The sequence below is a fragment of the Narcine bancroftii genome, chromosome 12 (assembly GCF_036971445.1).
Source record: "Narcine bancroftii isolate sNarBan1 chromosome 12, sNarBan1.hap1, whole genome shotgun sequence".
In the NCBI taxonomy this organism is placed as follows: Eukaryota; Metazoa; Chordata; class Chondrichthyes; order Torpediniformes; family Narcinidae; genus Narcine; species Narcine bancroftii.
The window spans coordinates 52,811,957-52,835,030 of NC_091480.1; the positions used below are offsets into that span (position 1 = coordinate 52,811,957).

The 23,074-nt window shown below is 39.4% G+C and overlaps 1 protein-coding gene across 1 annotated transcript in view; it reads left to right on the plus strand.

Annotated features, from left to right (window-relative positions):
* Positions 1 to 23,074, plus strand: part of LOC138746893 (uncharacterized) — a 28,478-nt gene that overhangs the window by 1,546 nt on the left and 3,858 nt on the right. The window lies entirely within an intron of this gene.

The window sequence follows — 23,074 nt, forward strand, 5'->3', positions numbered from 1 at the left end:
AGCTAGGCTTAAGCTTTTTTAAAAATATTTTAAATTTATAGTTAAACAAGTATCAAGGATCACAGATACATAGAATAAGTAAAAGAAAATAATAATTTATTGTGTATGCACTTACGTGATGCTTTTCTCATTCTTTAATACCATCAGACTAACATGGCTACTGACATACAGATATATATGTGGAGGGGTGACATCATGACGTGGATGTCATGATGGACAGCAGGGTGGGCTTATACACAACACTCTTTCTTCCTCTGCCCCCCCCCCCCCCGTGCAATAAATATTGAATGGGCCCCTCTAACTACCATTACTACATCAGCCCATGACTACTAGTGCAAATTACAGTACATATAATGAGTGATTATAATACAGAAAGGAACAATAATAATTATGGAACAAAGTCCTCAAAGCACTCGGGTGGTCTTTCTCTCTTGGACTGCCTCGGCGTGGCATGCTAGATCTGTATTTGCTCAGGGCTGTTCTGGGTGGGACCCACCAATATTCAGGTCGACGGTGACAACCAGCATTCCCTGGCCTCCAGGGTTCCACATGCTGGGCTGCTTGTCTCTGCCCCTCTTTCACTCGGCCCAAGGGGTTGGATTGCCATGACAGGTCTGGTTCTACCTCCACAGGGTTGTGAGGTAGTTCGTGGACTTTGGTGTCAGACGATGCTCACAATTGATCAAGGTGTCGTTTCCACAGTCTGTCTCCCACTAGAACAGAGTATGAACAGGGTCTCAACTTTTGTAGGATCACCCCTTTGTATTGTCTTTGTATTGTCTGTAATCTTGTGCCAGTACTCTCTTTAAGTAAGGTTTGTGGCGATGTGAATTTTTCTAAATGGAGCCCTAGATCAGGGTGAACTGTGGATAGTCTTGTCCACAGGTTGCGGCCAAACATCATTTCTGCTGGGGTGTGTTTCTGTACCCCAATAGGAAATCTGCAATTCTGTAAGTCGAGGAGGTGTTTAGGAGCTTCTTGGTTTTCATCACCTTTTTGAATGTTGTGCACAAAGCGTTCTGCTTCCCCATTAGTACTTGGGTGATAGGGTGCTGACAAAATCTGTCTGATATTGTTGTCATACAAAAATCTCTTAAAAGGTTCTGATGTAAACTGGGGTCCATTATCCGTGACCAATTTGTGAGGTAATCCATATATGGTAAATGACCTGTCGACGTTCAATTGTAGAATCGGTTTTGGTGTTTTTCATATAGAAAACTACTGGCCATTCAGAATGTGCGTTCACCGCTATAAGGAAAGTTTCTCCCATGAATGGCCCCGCGAAGTGTACGTGAATCAGAAGCCAGGGTCTGGAAGGCCATTTCCATGTGCCTGCAGCATTTTTGGCTGCATTGTCTGACATATTTTGCATTCTCTCACTGTTGATTCAATGTCTCTATCTATTGATGGCCACCAAACATGCATCCAGGCCAGCGCTTTAATTCGTACCATTCCCGGATGATTGTGGTGCAGCTCTGATAATATAGTGTTTTGCCATTTGGCCGGGATAATTGTACTGGTGCCCCAAAGTAAACATCCTTCTTCAACTGATAGTTCATGGCAATGTGTGAAATAAGCTTTCAGCTCTTCTGGTATGACCTCAGATTTTGGCCATCCATTAAGGGTGAAGTATAAGAATTTGCTTAACGTTGCCTCCTTTCGGGTTTCTTTTCCCATCATTTGGGCTGTAATGGGCAGTTATTGCAGTTGTTCTTGATTGATGCCTCCTGCTTCTGCTGTCCATTTAATAATTTCTTTTTGTTCTGTTTCAGGTAGTGGTAACCGTGATCAGGCATTGCATGGCTGTTGAGTGTTCCCAGTTTATGTTTTACCTTGTAGTTGTATGTGGCTAGTAGCTTGGCTCATCTTTGAATTCTGGCTGCAGCTAATATTGGTATCCCTTTGTGGGGGCCCAGAATTAAACTTAGAGGTTTGTTGTTAGTGATTAGGGTGAAAGTCCTTCCATAGAGATATTGGTGGAATGTTTTTACACCAAAAATTATTGCTAATCCAGTTGTGCATAATTGTGTTCGCTTGCAGTTAATGTCTGCGAAGCATATACCACTGGTTGCTCACCTTTCATCTGTGATTTGGGACAATCCTGCTCCCAGTCCTACTGGTGAAGGATCAACGGCTAAAGTCACTTCCTTGTTTGGGTCGTAGTGGATCAGAGCCTCAGTTGTTGATGTTAATATTTCCTTTAGTCAATTGACTGTATTTTTAGTTTCCATATTCCAGTACCATTTTTGATCTTTCTTGAGTAAGCAGTTTAGGGGGCTGTATAGTGTAGACATGTTAGGGATATGTTTCTGATAGTGATTTATGAGCCCTAGAAAGGACTGTAATTCCGACTTGTTGGTTGGATATGGGGCTTTGCGAACGGCTTCTGTGGCCGCCGGATCCGTTTGTACCCCCATTTTGTCAATTGTGAATCCCAAGTATGTTACTGAGGGCAGCATGAAGACAACTTATCCTGTTGTAATCATATGTTGACCTGTTGTAGTCTGCTTGGGACCTTTTTGAAGGTTTTGTAAGTGTTCTTTGTCGTTTTGGCCCGTGATGATGATATCATCAAGGTAACATCCCACTGGTATTCCGTGTAGTAATTTGTCCATTCTAGCTTGAAAAATCACAGGTACTGCTGAAATTCCATATGGGATGCATGTATAGGCAAACATTCCCAGGTGGGTATTGATTGTCACATATTGTTTTGATTCTTTGTCCAACTTTATTTGTTGGTATGCCTGTGACAAATCTAGTTTTGTGAACTTTTGCCCTCCATTTCGTGCTTGGAATAGTTCTGCTTTGGGCATGGCGTGTTCTGGTGCTTTTAGTGCCTGGTTGATGGTGACTTTGTAATCGCTGAAAAAATGCGAATCTCACCATTTGCTTTATGTTCAGGTACGCTGGACAATCACTGTATTCTATTGGTTCTAATATGCCTTCATCTTTTAGTCTATTTAACTCAGCTTCAATTTTTTCTCTCATTGTAAATGGAACTGTTCTGGCTTTGATGAACTTTGGTTCCACATTCTCTTTTAATTTCAGTTTGGCTTGAACTCCTTTGATTTTTCCCAATATGTGAAATAAGTTGGAAAACCACTGCATGGTCATTGAGGATCTGGTTGAGTTCTGGCTGGGTGTTGTCTTCATGGTTTATTGAACCGATTTCCAGCCACTCTAGGGGAATGTATTGTTGCCAGTTTCTTCCAAAAAGTGCTGGTCCCTGGATATCCACGATATAGAGAGATAGTGTTTTTGGTTGTTGTTGCTTGTATTGTACCTTAACCGTACATTTTCCAAATCCTTTGACTTTGTCTCCAGTAACAGATTTCAGTATTACTCCAATTGTTTTCACCGAAAGGTGTGGTAGCAAGCATTGCTTTAAATATAATGGCATTAGAGACACTTCAGCCCCTGTGTTGAGCTCCATTTTCAGAGGTTCATTGTTTATTTTCAGTTGGATATAAATCGCTGTGTTTTTTTGGTTTATCTTTCAGATATGTAGGACTGCAGCTGTTGTTTTGTCCTCTTCAGAGTTGTTACCATGGTTGTTGTCAAGATTGCTCCCTCTCCCTGCTAACGTTCTGACCTCGACTGGGTGGTTATCAGCATTTTGAGTCCAACTGCGTTTTACTGTTTCTTTAATTGGACATCTCACTTTGATATGTCCCTTTTTATTGCAGCAGTGACATTTGGAATTTTTGAAGAAAACAGTTTTCTGAGCGATGGTTCGATTTCCCGCAATGGAAGCACTATTAGTGGGAAAAACTCCCAACCATTTCTGAGCTGAAGGCAGTTCTATAAGCGATTTCGAGAGTTACTTCATCATCACTTGCTAGTAATTTTTGCTTTGCTTGGTGATCTGTCAACCCCATCACCAATCTGTCTTGGACAGTTTACACAACGCTGCCAGGTATTCACTTACTGCCTCCCCTGGCATTTGTTTCCTTTCATAGAATCGATGCCTTTCTGCCATAACAGGTGGTCTGGGGCTTAAGTGGTTCCCCAGTGCTGTGCATAGCTCGGTGTATGTCTTCGTTCTTGGGTCCTCCGGGAACAGCAAAGTTTTAACAAGATCAAATGTTTTGCTACCCATTATACTGAAGAATAGGGCATGTTTTCGGTTTACCAGGGCTTCAATAATATTATGGGCTTTGCAGTAGTTCTACATAATTACCCCAACTTTCATCTGCTTTGTTGAATTCTCTGAACTTTCCCTCCACCATCTTGGCACGCTTTCGCTTTGATCTTTTGGCGGGAATTCCTTTTGATTCCTTCCTTCCCCTGGTTGGTGGATGGGGCACGTGTAGGTTTAATTTTGTTCCTTGTCACCACTGTTGTGTATGCACATACACAATTAGAACTCGGAGATGTGGTGCTTTCTCATTTCTTAATACCATCAGACTAACATGGCTGGTGACATACAGAGATATACATATATGGAGGGGTGACTTGGGTGTCATGATGGACAGCAGGGTGAGCTTATACACAACATCATTTATACAGGTTGTCCATTTTTCCAACTAATCCCATCCCTCCTCTTTCCCCCTCCCCCCCCCAAAATGAGTCCCCAAGATAGAAGAAGGAAAATAGAAGAGAAAGAAAGAGAAATTGAATAAAGAAAAAGAATTATGAAAGAAAAAGGAGCTATTGGGATCTGGAGTCCAGAAAGTTTAGCTCTTCTTCTCACTTGGATTTCAAATATGGGAAAGAACAGGAGCGTAAAGACTCGAGAACAGAATAGTGTTAATATTCAGTGCTGTATTATGCAAATATGGTTGCCTTACCTACAAAAACATATATTTCTTTCGTAAATTGTAAGTGATTTTCTCCAGAGGAACACAGCTTCTAAGCTTTTGATCACCTTTGGAGTTTGTAGTTGCCATTTTTCAACATGAGGACCAGAGTTGTGCCAAAGAAATTCAACGAAGCTATTATGAGGCTGACAAACAAGAACAAAACAGTAAGAGACATCACCCAAATCTTAATATTACCAAAATCAACAGTTCGGAACATCATTACGAAGAAAGAACGTACTAGTGAGCTCAGTAATCGCAGAGAGACTAGTATTCCAAGAAAGACTCCACTGCTGATGACAGAAGAATCTCATCATAATGAAGAAAAATTCCTAAACACTTGTACGACAGATCAAAAACACTCTTCGTGAAGTAGCTGTGGATGCGTCAATGTCTACTGTCCGCAGAAGACTTCATGAACAGAAATACAGAGGCTACACTGCAAGATGCAAACCATTAGTTCACCACAGAAACAGGATGGTCAAATTACAGTTTGCCAAGAAGTATTTAAAAGAGACTGCAGAATTCTGGGAAAAGGTCTTGTGGACAGATGTCTGGGAAAAGGTCTTGTGGACAGACGTTTCACTGGTATCAGAGTGATGGCAAGAGCAAAGTGTGGAGGTGTAAAGGAACTGCCCAAGATCCAAAGCATACCACCTCATTTGTGAAACATGGTGGTGGGGTGTTGGCGCACTTGATGAATGTAACTGCTGAGGGCCAGTAGCAAAATGAATTCTGAGGTGTATGTTTGCTCAGATTCAAGCAAATGCCTCCAAACGCATTGGATGGAGCTTCATCCTACAACAAGACAATTATCCCAAATGGACTACTAAAGCAACAAAGGAGTTTTTCAAAGCTAAAAACTGGAAAATTCTCAAATGGCCAAGTCAGTCACCCGATCTAAATCAAATTGAGTAGATCTTCCATATGCTGAAGAGAAAACATCAGGGGACAATCCCCCAAAACAAGCAAGACCTGAAGACGGCTGCAGTAGAGGCCTGGCAGAGCATCAACAGAGAAAATATTCAGCACCTGGTGATGTCTATGGATCACAGAGTTCAGTCATTGCATGTAGGGGATATGCAACAAAGTACTAAACATGACTAATAGACATACTATTGCTATGTCCCAAATATTATGGTTCCCTGAAATGAGGGACGATGTATAGAAAGTGCTGTCATTTCTACATGGTCAAACCAAAATGTACACAAATAACCTTGAATAAAATTATTAACCTTGAATAATAATAATGCGAATTGTTAGATTACAAATTTAAAACTGTGGAGCATAGGGTAAAATAAAGGACAAAAGTATCATAGAACACTACTGTGCAGTACAGGCCCTTCGGCCCTCTATGTTGTGCTGACCCACATATTCGTTAATAAAAAGTACTAAACTCTCCCTACCTCTTTTTCTTCCATCCATGTACCTGTCTACAAATCTCTTAAATGCCTCCAATGTCTCACCCTCCATCACCACCACCCCATAGCAATTCATTTCAGGCACCCACAACCCTCTGTGTAAAAAAAAAACTTACCCCTGATGTGGTTTCCCATAAACTTCCCTCCCTTCACGTTGTACACATGTTTACTTATCCTACCCTGGGAAACAGGTGTTGGCTGTCCACCCGATCTATGCCTCTCATAATCTTGTAGTCCTCTATCAAGTCTCCTCTCATCCTTCTACACTTCAAAGAGAAAAATCTCAGCTCTACTAACCTTGCCTCATAAGATTTACTTTCCAATCCAGGCAACATCCTAGTGTGACAGAATATAGATATGTTTTGGGGAGATAAATTGGGGAGTGGTTTGTTAGTGGAGGTCACATACAAACACTTTAAAAAAGATTTTATTTAAAATACTGGAGCACTGCTAATACTAGACATGTTGGGGCCTCAGAGCCTTTGCAAAAGCTTTGGAGAGTGCCCATTAGACTTTACTAATGAATTGTTATTTACAAAAAGGCAACAGATGAAAGAGTTCATCACAGCCACATGTTGTGTGGAAGGGAACTTGCTGTTCCAATAGGATCATGTGTTTTTGCAAGCAGAGAGAGTAAAACAGGCTTTCTGTGTGAGTGTGAGAGAGAGAGAGAGAGAGGGAGACACAGAGATCAGTTCTACAGTGATTCAGTCAGCAACAACAGCTTTGTTATGTATGTGTGCCCTCCATGTTTGGGAGAAAGTTTGCAGATGATACGAAGGTTGGAGGAGTTGTGGATGGTGCTAAAGGTTGTCAGTTGTCTTAGATTCCCTTTCTTGAGGAAACAGACTGTCACTATTCACCTTATCTATGCCCCTTATGGTTGTAATACGCCTCAACAAGATTCCCTCTCAATTTCAAAGACAAAATTAATTGTATAAACGTTTGGAGCACCAACTAAACATTTAGATACTTTAGGAAGGAGACTGTGATTGGGAAGTGGGCAAGAGAAAACACTGTAATCTGGGTCAGGCATAGTGCAGATTGGCCTTGAGGTGAATCAGTTGCCATAAGTGTAGTTCAGTAAAAATCTGAGTCCACGATGATCAAATTGCAGCCAGTTTTGGTCAAAGTGGAATGAAAGTAACATTTTATCATGTCTTTTAAAATCAAACCTCCAAAAAACAAACTGAAAGTATTCAGTTGGTCAGGCAGCATGTATGGAGGTGGGGAGTCAATGTATCAGGTCGGGACAGTGCATCAGGGCTGCTGCAGGGTGTTGGCAATGTAACTAATTCAGTGAACCCCATATACCAGCAGCAATAGAAATACACCAAAGCAAAATTAGTTTAATTCTCTGAGTAGAGAACAAGATCAACACTTAATTTATCAACACTCAGATATTTACACAATCCCTCCCCCTCCCCCCGACCTAATCTAAGTGCGTGTGTTTTCAAAAAAATGTTTTCAAGAAAGTCCTTATTACTGGCCAATTTTCCACTGTCCGCGTTTCCAAGGCTATAGTTTCCAGTAATCTTCAATCCTGTGCACAGAATCAAACAGTCATTACATTCAAGGAAACCTCAGTGCTTTACTTAGAATTACCAGGCAGGAAAGTTGTGGAGGGTTACAGAGAGATGGTTGTTGCTTGTTGGACACCCCAAACAGGAGTGTCTTCCAGAAGAAACTTGTTTTGTTTCCAGGTTCTTCTCAGAGAATTCTTCTCCCCTTCCCCACACCAGGAAGACTAGCTTCCACACCTGATTCCCACAGAGAGTACACTCAGGCTACCATATTAGAACTCTGCCCAGTCTTGGAAAAGGAAGCCTTTTTAGCAGCTCCTCTTCTGTCCAACCTTTTCCCAGACAGCCTTCTGCTAATTTCCTCTCTCGTTTTCTGCCCCTCGCCTCCTAATGTTTCAGGCACTATTATTTTTTGGTTTCAGTTTGCAAATGTTGCGATTCCCAGGCTTTACAAAATGCACATGCAAATGTTTCAGTTTCTGGGGTGTGCTTGCACATGTTACTAAAGCCCAGAACCTTCTGTTTGCACCTGCCCTTGGACTTTGCAAGGCATTGTTCTGTCTGTAAAATGCATGCAACCTAACAGCTAACCCGATTCTAATCCATTTTATAAGCATATATTTAACCCATTGCGTCAGAGCACAAAATGTCAACTGTCCCTCTGCTTCCACACATCCTCCCTGACATATTGCATTCTTTCAGCAGATTGTTTTCTGCTTTTATAACCCTAACTAAACCCTTCAAGAAAGTTGCCTTGAGATCATATAGGAGCAGAAGTAGGCTCGCTGAGTCTGCTCCACCATTCCATCATGAGCTGATCCATTCTCCCGCTCAGCCCCACTCCCTGGCCATCTCCCCATAACCTTTGATACCCTGACTATTCAGATACCTATCAATTTCTGCCTTAAATACACCCAATGCCTGGCCTCCATCACTGCCCATGACAGCAAATTCCAGAAGTTCACCGCTAACTGGCTAAAGAAGTCCCTTCGTATTCCTTTTTTAAATGGGCACCTTTCAATTCTGACTTTTTCTGACTCTTCTACCATGGGAAACAATTTTACCACATCTACTCTGTCCTGGGCAGCAAGGTTAGCGTAGCAATTACTGCAACACTATTACAGTGCCAGCAACGGGACTAGTGTTTGAATCCCGCGTTGTCTGTAAGAAGTTTGTCCATTCTCCCCATGTATGCGTGGGTTTTCTCTGGGTGCTACAGTTTTCGCCCACTGTTCAAAGGTTGAAGGTTAATTGGGTGGCATGAGCTCATGGGCCGAAACTACCAGTTACAGAGTTATATGTCTGAATTTAAATTTAAGGTCATTCAGCATTCAAAATGCTTCTATGAAGATCCCTTCATTCTACTGGAATCCAAGGAGTACAGTCCAAGAGCCATTAGACATTCCTCATATACTAATTCCTTCATTCCAGCCATCATTCTTGTGAATGTTCTCTGAACCCTCTCCAATGCCACATCCTTTCTTAAATGTATAGCACCTTTGATGACCCAAGACATCACAAAGAGCTATACATCAAGAAGAGGTGGACAAAGTGAGCAAATTTAAGTTCTTGGGTGTCACTTTTTCGGAGGATCTTTCCTGGGCTCAACACACTAATATCATCGTGAAGAAAACACGTCACCTCCTCTACTTCCTCAGGAGTTTGCGGAAGTTTGGTATGACATCAGAAACCCAAGCAAATATTACAGATGTGTGATGAAAAGTGTGCTGATCGGCTGCATCACAGTCTGGTATGGGGACACCAATACCCCTGAACTGAAAGCCCTCCAAAAGGTAATGGACACAGCCCAGGACATCACAGGCAAAACCCTCCCCACCATCGAGAACATCTACGGGGAATGTTGCTGTCACCTATAAACAGCAATAATGATTGGACAGAGACACAAGAGACTGCAGGTGCTGAAACTGAGGAAAAATAACCATACTGCTGGAGGAACTCTGCAGGTGAAGTGGGCCAAAGGAATCATTGATGTTTCACTGACACTCAGGTATTTTGACAATTAAATATTGTCATCAGGATCCTGAGGAGCACTCCCATGGCTTTCTTCAGAATAATCACATGGGATCTTTTACATTCCCCTGAGAAGCTAGACAGTATCCCCATTCAATGTTAAGTTAATTCCTGGCTACTGTATGATTCTCATAAAATACCTGAAATATGATGCAAGGTCCACAACATGATGGGATAGAGAAGATATTTCTTGGGGGCGTGGCATGATGGCATTGGGAGAAGACGAGGAAAACATCTCCCCTGGCAGAACTTCATAAAACCCGTATAAAGTCTCAAAGTTACCTTAAAAACTGTTGAATGTATTGCTGAAGTATTTTACTGGCAACAATGAGAAAAACTAAGACTCAAACTGCGGGAAAAAAACCAGCTGCTAAACAACTAAGTACAACGGGGGAATCTCGGCCTACCTTACCAACGCAGCCTGCCAACTCGATTTCTCTTCAACCTCGACTGTATTGCTAGTCCAGTGGTAAGGTGTATACAATATCAGCACTGACTTTGCGTGTGGTCGCGCAAGATGGCGCCAATGTGTGACGTTGATCCACTCCTGACCAGGAAGATCAATTTCGCTCATGCGCACATCACCCAAAATGGCTCAGGCTGCGGGGGACCCGATCACCCTTGGCCCAATGATTCTGGGCTGATGGGAGTATCTATACTCGTAGTCAGGCTGAAGTGGCCTTTATACTGTTGGAGGAAGAAGAGGATATTGTTCGAGTGGAGGAGAAAGAAGAACAATATCAGATGGAAGAGGAAGCAGCAATATTTCAGGGTAGGCCAATGGTGAGGCAGATTCCTAAGTTTAAGTCTGACCCTCACCAGTCAGATTTGCCTTCCACTATTGATCTAGCTTTGCAAATAAGTCAAGGATTTTCAATTATGATAGATCAATTTGCAGAAATAAAGGGGGAAATGGCTTCAATTAAAATAGATGTGGCAAAATGTTAGAAAGCTGTTGATAAGGTTCAGGACAAATTTAAGAATATTGAAGAAGAATTTATTGACTGTAAAGATGATGTTGATCATTGCAAAGGGAAGGTGGGACAGATGGAGGATTCATTTACTGGTTGGGAAATTCAGAAGACTAATTTGGGTTCTTTTCAAAATTTTATTTAATTGTTTGCATCATTACAGGAAAAAAATGAATAAAACATTAGTCAAATATCCATAGCTAATTATACAAAAAAAAGTACTTTTATATTTTTCTTCACATCACCCCTCCCACCCAAAAGTAAGAAAAGGAAAGAAAAGAAAGAAATGCCTACCATTTTTATACAATAATATTAGCATAGACAATAATTAATTGTTATTAAAAATTACTAATTAAGAGGAGTAAATAAGATAGAAGAGGTGGATGGAAAATTATCCATAAAATCCATATATGGTTTCCAAATACTATAAAAATTTTCAACTTGATTCCTTAAACTATACGTAATTTTTTTCAAAGATATACAATTTTGCAACTCATTATACCATCTACTTAATAACACTTCTCTATCATCTTTCCATGATATCGCTAGACATTTCTTTGCAGTTGCTATTGCAAATCTTAAATTTTTCTTGATATTTGTCCAATTTCAATTTTATATTCTTTTCATAGATATCCCCAAGTAAAAATATTCTTGGATCCTTTGGTATCTTTATCTTCATAATTTGTCCTAATAATAAACTCAGTTCATTCCAAAACCTTTCCAATTTTTCACACTGAATGCACATCGAAAACACTTATTTGAATAATTAGGATTAAATGCATTTAACTTATGTGGAGTTTAATACAATTGATGAAGAAAATAATATTGAACCATTTGAAATCTAACATTTACGGTATTTGTGATACTTTCATAACATAATTTTGACCAAATCTCCTCCTAAATTTGTATATTTAAATCTTTCTCCCATTGGATTTTTGATTTATATAAATCTTTTTTCTTGCAGTCTTTTGTAATTTTATATACATATTAGTAACACATTTCTTAACAACAAATGTATCTGTTATTATATCTTCAAATTGACTTTGTTTAGGGAGTCTCAAATCTGTTCCCAGTCTCTTTTTCAAATACATTTTAATTGATAATATACAAAAATTATATTATTATGTATATTGTATTTATCTTTTAATTGATCAAAAGTTAAGAAAAAAGATCCTAAGAAACAATCTTTTATTCTTTGTAAACCTTCACTATACGAATTATCAAATAAAGAATTATTCAAAGTCAAAGGAAGAAGATGATTTTGTTTTAACAACATTTTTGGTAATTGATCATTTTTAATTCCTCTCTCAATATGAATTCTGTTCCATATGTTTAAAATATGCTTCAATATGGAAAAATCTTTAGTTCCTTTAAACAACTCACTATTCCATTTATAGAGAATTAACTCCAGAATAGTTTCACCAATTTTATTCATTTCTATTCGAATCCAAGCTGGTTTTTCACCCCATAGATAACAGGAGGACAAAAACCTCAATTGAGCTGCTTTAAAATAATTCTTAAAATTTGGTAGACTTAGTCCACCCTGATCAAATTTCCACATTAATTTTTCTAAACCAATTCTAGACATCTTACCTTTCCAAAGGAATTCACATATTATTTTATTTAAGTTTCAAAAGTAAAACTCTGGCACTTGAATGGGCAATGATTTGAAACAAATATTGTATTCTTGGAGAAATATTCATTTTAATACAATTCAATCATCCTATTAATGTTATTGGTAAATCTTTCCATCTTTTCAAATCCTCTTCTAATTTTTTTAATAATGCCAAATAATTTAGTTTAAACAAATTATTTGTATTTATACTAATTTAAATTCCTAAGTATTTAATTGCTCCATTTTGCCATTTAAATTTTGTCAATCTTTTACATTGAGAGTGATCCATATCACCATAGGCATTACTTCACTTTTATCAACATTCACTTTATATCTCAATACTAACCCATCCTCTTAATCTCTCATTCAATTTAGTTAAAGATATTTCTGGTCTCATTAAATATACTATGATCTCATCAGCAAATAAACTAATTTTATGTTCTTTATTACCTACTTCAAATCCTTTAATTTCATTATCAGTTCTAATTACTAATTGCTAATCCTAATTACTAAGTTCTAATTGCTAATCCAAACTAAAATGGTGATAATGGAGAACCTTGTCTAGAAGATCTTTCAAGCAAAATGGATTGTGAGATTTGCTTATTCGTAATCACTTTTGCTTTTGGTTGATCATACAATGCCTTTATCCAGTTTATAAAAGTATTTGGAATCCCAAAACATTAAGTGTCACAAATGAAAAATCCCATTCCAATCAATCAAATGCTTTCTCTGCATCTAATGCTACTGCTGCCCCGGGAATCTTCCTATTTTGTGCTATATTTACCAAACTTAAAAATTTAACTTATTTTATGCTGTTCTATTTTTAATAAAACTACTTTGATCTAAATTTATTAATTTTGGCAAAAATTCAATTAGCTAACAATTTTGATACAATTTTATAGTCTGTATTCAATAATGATATGAAGAAAGCTGTAAGCAATCTTTCCCTTTTTTGGAATTACAGTTATTAATGCTGTTTTAAAAGATTCAGATCAATCATAAACCTCTTTCATTTGACCTAATACCTCCATCAATACAGGTATTAATAGCTCCTTAAGCTCTTTATAAAATTCTGGTGGGATACCGTTTTCACCTGGTGCCTTAATATTCTGTAGAAACATTAAAGTCTCATAAACTTCTTTTTCTGATCTGTCGGGTAGAAACTGTCGAATATGCTCTCTCCTCCTAAAACTTATATCATTTCATTATATATCCCCAACTGCAATCTTTCCACTTTCTCTCTCTCTTCAAATATCTCCCAGTTCTCATCTCATTTTCCCAGGCAACGAATCTGCAAACACTTTCGCTTCATTGGGTTTTACCCCCAGGAACAAAAACTTTTAATACTTCTGGTTACCTTAAAATAAAAATGTAACCTTCTTTCCATTGCATACTTTTAACTATTAAATTCTTTTCTTTTTTCAACAAATAAAAACTTATATCAGGTAAAAGAAAATATTATCATTGTAAACCAATGGCGATTGTCTCCCCTTCGCTTGCTTCGCAGCCATCTCCAAAATGTACACCCTCACTTCATATCGAAGTTACTTGACCAGAATCGAACATGGCTTCTGATCTGGCTGTGGCTTAGGTCGTAATGCTCGATGAGCTCTTTCTATCTCAATATCTCCTTGAAATTCAGTTATCCCCAAAATTTGCAGAATCCAATGTTGTAAAAATCTCTTTCTTGCCCTTTTTATATTATTTCCTCTATTAAATTTTTTGCGTTAATTGTTCTTTAGTTGCAGCCGCCTCAGCTCAAATCTTCTTAATTTGCTCTTTAACATGTTGAATTTCAAATTCATTACCTTTAATTTTTACGTCCATCTCTTCAGATTTTTGTTCCATTTGAAACCTTCTTCGTAGAACCCTTATTTTCAATTTATACTCTCATTACATTTTTTAACTTCCATTGTTAACTGTAACAAAGTTTGCTGGAAAGAATCTGTGTTCAACATACATTTCTTCTTCCTGCTCCTCTTCTTGATCACTAGAGCTGGAGGCTCCCTGAGCTATTTTTAAAATTGCCTCCATTTCTTTTTGTGCTCTGCGCATGCGTTTCTTCTCGTGCATGCGCGATGTCACTTCCTCACCTGCGGCAGTCAGCTCCACGGGCACTTGCCTTCCGGAGAGCTCCAGGATCCTTCTTCGAGGTCGGCCTCTCTTCTTTATCAGATTGTTTTTCTTGTTCAAGTTCTTGAAAAGTAACAGTCGGTTTATCTTTCTTAGGAGGCATTGTTTATTGTTCTGAAGGTCTCTTTTCTTGCAGTCAGTTCAGGCTTCTTAATTCATTTCCTGCATTCGCACGTGGACTCCTTCCCGGCTGATCTTGGTGTTGGTGCGTCAATGATGAACACGGTGAAAGGTATCACCAGGATATGGTGCCGTGGAAAAGCGGTATCAGGGCAACTGGAATCCATCAACGTCGGCCGACTATTGTTGGACATTGACACGAGAGGCATCAAATGCTGAGTACAAACGAAAATCAGCGGTAAAACATTTTTAGGTCAGTTGAACTAATGCAATGATGCGATTAAACATGTTAAATTCAATAAAAATTAATTTAATGTTTCTCCAACTTCCAATGTGATGCAGCAGATTTGAAATGATCTTTGTGTTCAGCTTGAACACAATCTATCATAATCCCCAATTTCTTTACAGGAAGCAAACCTTTGTTGTCATCATATGTTGTCCAGTGTAATTGTCAAATTCCACTTGCCAGGCAATGGCGATCTCCAGTAACATGGTCTCTCGGCACCTCCCCTTGCAGAGTGTGCTGGTGTCTGGAAATGTGAAAATATTTTGGGCGCAGCAACTTCCAGAAATATTTTAGGTGATTACCAGAGCTCTTTCAGGATGGAGGATTCTGGTTCCACAGCAGCCACAAGTAAATTCACCAATTGGCAAACTGCCCTCCGAGCTTCTCCTCACGAAAATCTCCTGTGACAGAGTATATAGATAAGCTTTTGGGAGATAAATTGGGGCAGGGTTTGTTAGTGTAGGTCACAAACAAACACTTTAAAACAGATCTTATTTGAAATACTGGAGCTCTGCTCATACGAGACATATTGGCCCCACAGCCTTTGCAAAAGCTTTGGAGAGTGCCCAAGAGACTTCACTAATGGTTTGTTGTTTACAAAAAGGCAACAGATGAAAGAGCTTGTCAGAGCCACAGGTTGTCTGGAGGGGAACGTGCTGTTCTAAGAGGGTCAGGTGGTTTTGCAAGCAGAGAGAGTCAAATGGGTTTTTCTGTGTGTGTGTGTGTGTGTGTGTGTGAGAGAGAGAGAGAGAGAGAGAGATCAGTTTTACAGTCAGCAGCAGCAGCTGGGACTGGAACAGGATACGCTAGCAAGCTTGTGGAAAAACCCCATTTGGAAGATGGGTTGTGAGTTCTTAATTCAGCCTGGTCAAAGCCCTTGTGGTTCATGCAAGAGGAGAGGACTGGCTGTTTAATGTTTCACTTGGAATAAGAGAAACAAGAAGGAACTCTGTGGAAAACCCTGAGGGGGCATGTTTCTTTGGCAAGACACTGAAGTGGTTGGAATGTCCAGTGGACAACGAATCTCTCTCTGAAAATCAACAAGAACCTTCCTGAGCAGTAACCATTTACCTTTCAAGCATCAAAACCTGGTGAACTTCATATATATTAAATTCTGTGCAGAGTGTAAGAATTGCCTGCAACCAGTGAACTTGGAGGAATGAGAAGTGAGATTGGATTGTGATCCAAAGAACTTTTCTGAAATTACACACACATTACATAAACGCGATCTTAGGATTAGAAGGGGGTTAAGTTAGGTTAGTGTGAACCTGTTTTCATGTTTAAAAATAATTAAAATCAAATTTTGTTTAAGTAACCATTTGTCTTGGGGTCCTTTGGGCTCGTAAAATTTTATGGGGTCTCGTCCTTTCAGATTGAACATTTGAATTTTTGTGAGTTATTAGTTAATTGTTTTTTCACGTTAATTTAAAGCTTGTGTGTGGAAAACAGCAGCAATGGGTGTTGATACATTTTTGTCCCAACCATCATCTGCAGAGCTGCAGAGCAAGAGAAAAGAGAAACTGATGGTTATTTCTAAGGCATTAAAATTGACTGAGATCAAAGATTGGATGAGGAAAATACAAATACAGAAAATTATAGTGAAATATTATATCGGTGAGGGAAAATAAGTTGAGAAAGATAATTTTCCAGAGGATAGATCTGTTAAATTGCAATAGGAATTGGAGAAATTGAGGGTGGAAGAGGAAAGAGTGAAATGGAGGGTGTTGGAGGCTGAGAAATAGAGACAATATGAGGCAGACAAAACTGAAAACAAAGAGAAGTGGCTGAAAAACAGAGGAAATATGAGGCAGAGGAAGCTGAAAAATGGAGGGATAATGATGAAAGACAAAGAAAATATGACTTGGAAAAGATTGAAAGAGACAGACAGTTTCAATTAGAAAAGTTAAAAACTGAGATGGAGGGAAGTAAGAGAATTGACGCTGTAACTCCTGGGGAGAGGATTTTGACTAGTTCCTCCTTTTGATGAGGGAGATACATATTTTCAGCTTTTTGAAAAGGTTGCTGAGAGCTCAAGATGGCCAAAAGAAAAATGGCCTCTTATGCTCCAAAGTGTATTGAAAGGAAAAGCACAAATTGCATACTTGACTACAGAGAAAGTGGTAAATTATGATCCTGTTAAGAAAGCTTATGAGTTGGTTCCAGAAGCATATAGACAAAAATTTAGGGGTTTGGTGAAAACATGGAATCAATCTTATATGGAATTTGCTCTGAAGAAATCTTTATGTTTTGACTGTTGGTGCGCCTCAAAAGGAATAAATAATGATTTTGACAGATTGAGAGAATTAATATTAATTGATGAAATTAAAAGGTGTGAGATTAAATTATATCTGGATGAGAGAGACGTGGGGACGTGGCGGTAAACGGCTAGACTAGTGGACAAATTTGCCCTAATTCACAACAATACATTTCAAAATAGTAGGCATGTTCAGAGAGTTAATGTGGAACAGATTAATAAGCCCGTTCAGAAGGTTAATGTGGAGCAGAATAGTGAGCCTAGAGAGAGTATTGAGAAAAGATGAAGGTAAGGTGGGAAAGGACAGAACTAATGGATTTCTATGTCATTTTTGTAAGAAACCTAGTCATGTTATTGCGAATTGTCTCGTATTGAAAAAGAGATGAGAAAAGTTGGTTTTACCCGAAGCATGTATTCAAACAGTTGAATTTAAGGAGAGCAGATGTTCCAAACCTGGTAAAGGTGTCATGGATGTTTTCAACCTTTTGTGTCAGAGGGCTTAGTTTCAGTAAAGGAGGGAGAATCACAGGTTCCAGTTAAAATTCTTAGAGATACTGGGGCTGCTCAGTCACTGTTGTTGGAAAATGTTTCAACTCTTGATCAGAAGACTGACACAGTGGAGACAACTTTAATTAAAGGTGTTGGAGGTGAGGTAGAGTCAATATCTCTTCACAACATTGTGCTGAATTCAGAATTAGTTAAAGGACCTATTGTAGTATGAGTAATTTCAAAGTTACCCATGCAGGGAGTCTCATTTTTATTAGGGAATGATTTGGCAGAGGATAAAGTTGGGTCAGTTTTGAGATTAAAAAATTGGCCTAGTAAGGATGAGGTTGAAGGGGATCATGAGATATATCCTGCGTGTGCAGTAACAAGGTCCATGTCTAAGAAATTATTGATAGATGAAGATCCAGTTGACAGAGATATGCCAAGTGATTCTGAAATGGTTTTGAAAGAGAAGGGTAATTGTGAGAGTAAGGATTTCTCTTTGTCTTAGGAACATAGGAAGTAGGAACAGGAGTAGGCCAAAAATGGCCCATCAAGCCTGCTCCGCCATTCAATACGATCATGGCTGATCTAATTTATGACCTAACTCCACCTACCTGCCTTCTCCCCATATCCCCTAATTCCTCTATCATGTCAAGGTAAGAGTTAATGTAAAATAAACATTTTCACTGCAAAAAAGTGTGTAATGCATTAAATTATATTTAAAAATGAACATTATCAGAAAAATACAGTATACAAATGAAAGCAGTTATTTTAATCAAATGTTATTTTAGTTATTTTTAGTTTATTCATGAAATATTTTCATATAAAATACAAAGTACGAAAAAACCAAATATTTATTCGTTCCTTTTTGCAACTGATGCACCTGCTGCGTGGTCGCTTGTTGCCTCTGTACATCTGTGGCACTTACGCACGTAGGCACACAGAAGCCCGCCAAATTTCAAAAGTTTGAGATTTTTCAAAAAGTCCAAATTCTCAAGTGATCTGGATTTCTGAACTTTTACTGTAGTCCATTTGCAAATGTGAGGGCAGAGGGGAATAAGCGTTTAGTGCTCATCTTTAGGCTCCTGTACCTCCTTCTCCAGTGGTAACAGTGAGAAGAAGGCATGGCGTGGGTGGTGGGGGTCTTTGAAGATAGAGGCTGCTTTCTTAAGACACTACATCTTGTAGATGTCCTCAGTGGAGCCCTTCAGAGAAGCAAATCTGTATTTCTCACCCACTCTTTGCTATGTGTGACCCCAGCTCCACCAGCATGGTTAGCTTTTTACTGGCATCTATAATAGCTCAGATGATTACTTGTAAATGAGCAAATAAATGCTGGCCTTACCAGGGATGCCCACATCTCATAAAAGAATGAATTATTTTTTAAAAAATCTCAATACTGAGTGAGATCTAAGTGGAAGGGGAGGTTTGTTTTCAACCACTCAACAAATAGCCCTAATTCATAAATTATATAAATATACCCAGTGATCACAATCAGAATTTATTGTCATGAACAAGTCATGAAATTTGGTGTTTTGCAGCAGAATCATAGTGCAAATATATATATTATAATTATCTTACAACATTACTATAAAAATAATAGAGCACAAAAAGTAAGGCAGTATCTGTGGTTCATTCATTAGTTAGGAATTTGATGGCAGCGGGGGAGAAGCTGTCCTTGTGCCACTGAGTGCTCGTCTTTAGGCTCCTGTACCTTTTCCCCGATGGTAGCAGAGTAAAGAGAGCATAGCCTGGGTGGTGAGGGTATTTGAGGATAGAGGCTGCTTTTTTAAGTCACCGGCTCATGTAGATATCCTCGGTGGAGTGAAGCCTGGTGCCTGTGATGTTGCAGGCCAAGTTAACAACCCTCTGGAGTTTATTCTTGTCCTGATAGATGGCACCTTCATACCAGGCAGTGATGCAACCAGCCAGAATGCTCTCCATGGTACACCTGTAGATGTTTACAAGAGTCTTTGGTGACATACCAAATCTCCTCAAACACCTCACAAAGAATAGCCGCTGGTGAGCCTTCTTCGTGATTGCATCAATATGGAGGCTCCAGGACAGATCCTCGGAGATGTTGATACCCAGGAATTTGAAGTTCTTGACCCTCTCCACAACTGAGCCCTCGATGAGGACTGGGTCGTGTTCCGCTGACTTCCTCCTGAAGTCCACAATCATCTCCTTGGTTTTGCTGACATTGAGTGCACGGTTGTCGTTGTTAAACCATTCAATAGCTGATCTATCTCCTTCCTGTTCACTTCCTCATTGCCGTTTGTGATTCTGCCAACAAATGTTGTGTCATTAGCAAACTTGTAGAATAGCTTTGGAATTGTGCCTGGCCACACAGTCTGGTTATTTGCACTGCACCAAAAACACTCGAGTTATGCCAATTCTCAAATGGATTCAAATGGTTTACTTTAATAAAGATCCTGATGTTCAGAAACATGTGCTGAGACTTGCAACAATGCTGATCTCACACTTAAACCTCTTCAGGAGTGATACAGCAACTGGAAAAGTTGCACATGATTATAACCAAGTGTTCAAACCATGAATGCAATGGTTACAGGCAGTTCTATGTGAAACACAAGAGTCTGCAGACGCTGTGATTGTAGTAAAAACACACCGAAATGCTGGAGGAACTCAGCCGGTCTCACAGCATTCCATGAAAAGCAAAGATATATTGCTGTCGTTTGGGGCCTGAGCCTTTCTTCAAGGAATGAGCCAGAAGCAGGAAATCTCTGAATTCAGGCCGTGCCGGCTAGGGGAGGGATCCAGACCAGCAAAAGGGGTCAATTGGATATGATAAGGGGAGGGGTGGGAATTTATCATGTCTGTGAAAGGAGACAGGGAAGGGGAAGACAGAGCTGGGGGAAGGTGACGGGGAAAGAAGTGAAACTGGAGAAGTTGATATTAATACTATCTGGTTAGAGGGCCTCCAGACAGTAGATGAGGTGTTGTTCCTCTAATTTACGGGTGGTCTCAACTGGCCGTGCATGAGACCATGGGCAGACATGTCAGAAAGGGAATGGGATGGGGAATTGAAGTGGGTGGCCACTAGGAGATCCCATTTTTTTTGTCCTTTAAACTTTATTATTAATGCAGGTGTATTAGTAAGTCTCAAACAAATGGAAAATACACTTATCTGGCATCTACCCATCCCCATAGATGCCGGATGCCAGGGGTATTATTCTACTTAGTCAAATATATTGTGTGGGAATATTATGCACAGACAAATTTCACTCAGATACAGGCACATTTTACATTATATAGACATTCAGATACGGAGCATACCACATGAGCTATGGGGAACACTTGGTCATTGACTGTTACTTCAGGCAGAAAGACCAACGGGTTTTGGGCATACCTCTTTCACAGTTGACTGCTTTTCAGCCACAATTGCAGTGAGAATGGCCCACTGTGTTATTCAGCTGTTGAGGGTGAACCACGGCAGATACCAATTCCTCTCTCTTCAAAACCTCCACAGGTGGTCTCGACAGGAGGAGGAGGAGAGGGAGGTGAGAGATGTGACTCTGCTGTACCCTCAAGTACAGCTTGTGGTGGCCCTGAGGTTTGAAGAAGGACACATAATCATGCCCCGTACTTTGTGGTCAATAATGACCAATTATGTAAAATGTTGTTTATATTTGTTTACATACATTTTCCTATGTAATATTTTCTTTGAAATGAAGTATTTAAATTTGTATAGAAAGAAACAAGAAGAAAATAAAGCAAATTATATCCTCATAGAAGACATAATGGCTTTAAATTTCTAATTTGACTTCAAAGAGCAACCCAATTATTTTAAACAGTTGCGCAGACCCATTTTCCACTTCTCAAAAGCTGTGGCAGCTGCAGGATCAGTAAGTTAAAACAAGAAAACACAGCAGCTCAAAATTAGATGCACATGTAGAGACTGCAAAGTTCTTCTTTTAGAAATGATTTGTAAAGCACCAGCTGCAAACATTGTAAGAGCTTTATTCAGCTGCACCTTGTCCTCCAAAACCATAATTTTTCCTCTGAACAAAGACACTTGTCACAATGTGGAAAAGAGTGAAGACATAGTTAAAAGTGAGGGGGGGGGGGGCACAAGTAAGATGTAAATGTTTATCTTCAAGACTTTTGAACAAGAAAACTTCCCAGTGGTTCTCAACCTTTTTCTTCCCACTCACATCCCACTTTAAGTAATCCTTCTACTCTGTGATTAGAAGGGATTGCTTAAGGTGGGATGAGCATGTGAAGGGAAGTTTGAGAATCACTGCTCTAGAACCAGTTGTTACTGAAATATTTTGTTTGAGCAAAATTGTCATTGGCTCATTTCCTTTGGAGTTCTGAAACCGTGCACATCACGAGTCAATGAAGGACGATTAAAACACATTCATGCTCACAGAGCACCTATGGCCCAGGGATTACTTAAAGTGGGATGTGAGAGGAAAGAAAAAGGTTGAGAACCACTGCGAGATTCTCTGGACATTTAGATTAGACCACAAAGAAGCTGAAAAAATAATTAAAAAAAAATAAATCTGCAAGATAATTATGGTATGTGGTTTTCAAGATAATTATAATATGTTCTTTCTTATATTTAGGAATACTAGAGCCATTCATCTTCAGTAAAAATGTATCTATATTTCAGAGGACATGTACTGAATTATATCTTTGCACTCTCAGTTCATTTCTCTTTCATATATCACTGAATAAAACAGGAATAAATCCACTTCCATGGCCATTTTTCTCAACTCCTCCCCCCCCCCCCCCCCCCCCATCGACAGTGACAAGATTGTGGAAGGACTAATGTCCCACATCCCCTTCCCCTGAATAGCCTAGATTCAAGCATGAACCATTTACAGGAGTCTCACTTCTGCTCAATCCCATCCTCATCTTTCCCCAGGGCTATCTCCAACCTCACCACCTCTGGTCCCACAGCCTCCAGCATAATTGTTTCTTATCCCCGCAATTCCTGGCTCTACCTCCGACCCAAGATTACCTCCTGCCCGTGGGACCGTGCTCCTCCCCACCACCATTTTGTTAGGGTGCCTACCAGTATTTTTCTCATACTTTGATGAAGGACTCAAGCCCAAAACGTCAGTTCTATATCTTTATCTTTGCTACATAAAGGACACTGTTTGACCTGCTGAGTTTCTCCAGCCTCACGTTTTTACTTCGATCAAAACATGTAGACCTTCATGTTTTATTCCTGTCCTAATCATCCTCTTTTTTTTGAATATTTGACATTAATTTTCAAAGACTTGTAAAATTCCAGCAAACAATATCTTTTTTAACATTCATGCTCCATACAGAGTCTGTATTTATCCTACCCCCCCCCCCCCCATGCTCATACAACTGAAAATACAGTCAATTAAATTACACCATTACAAATTCTGGTGGAATCGAAAAAACAATCAGAGAGGCTAAGTGACAAAGGGTAAGAAATT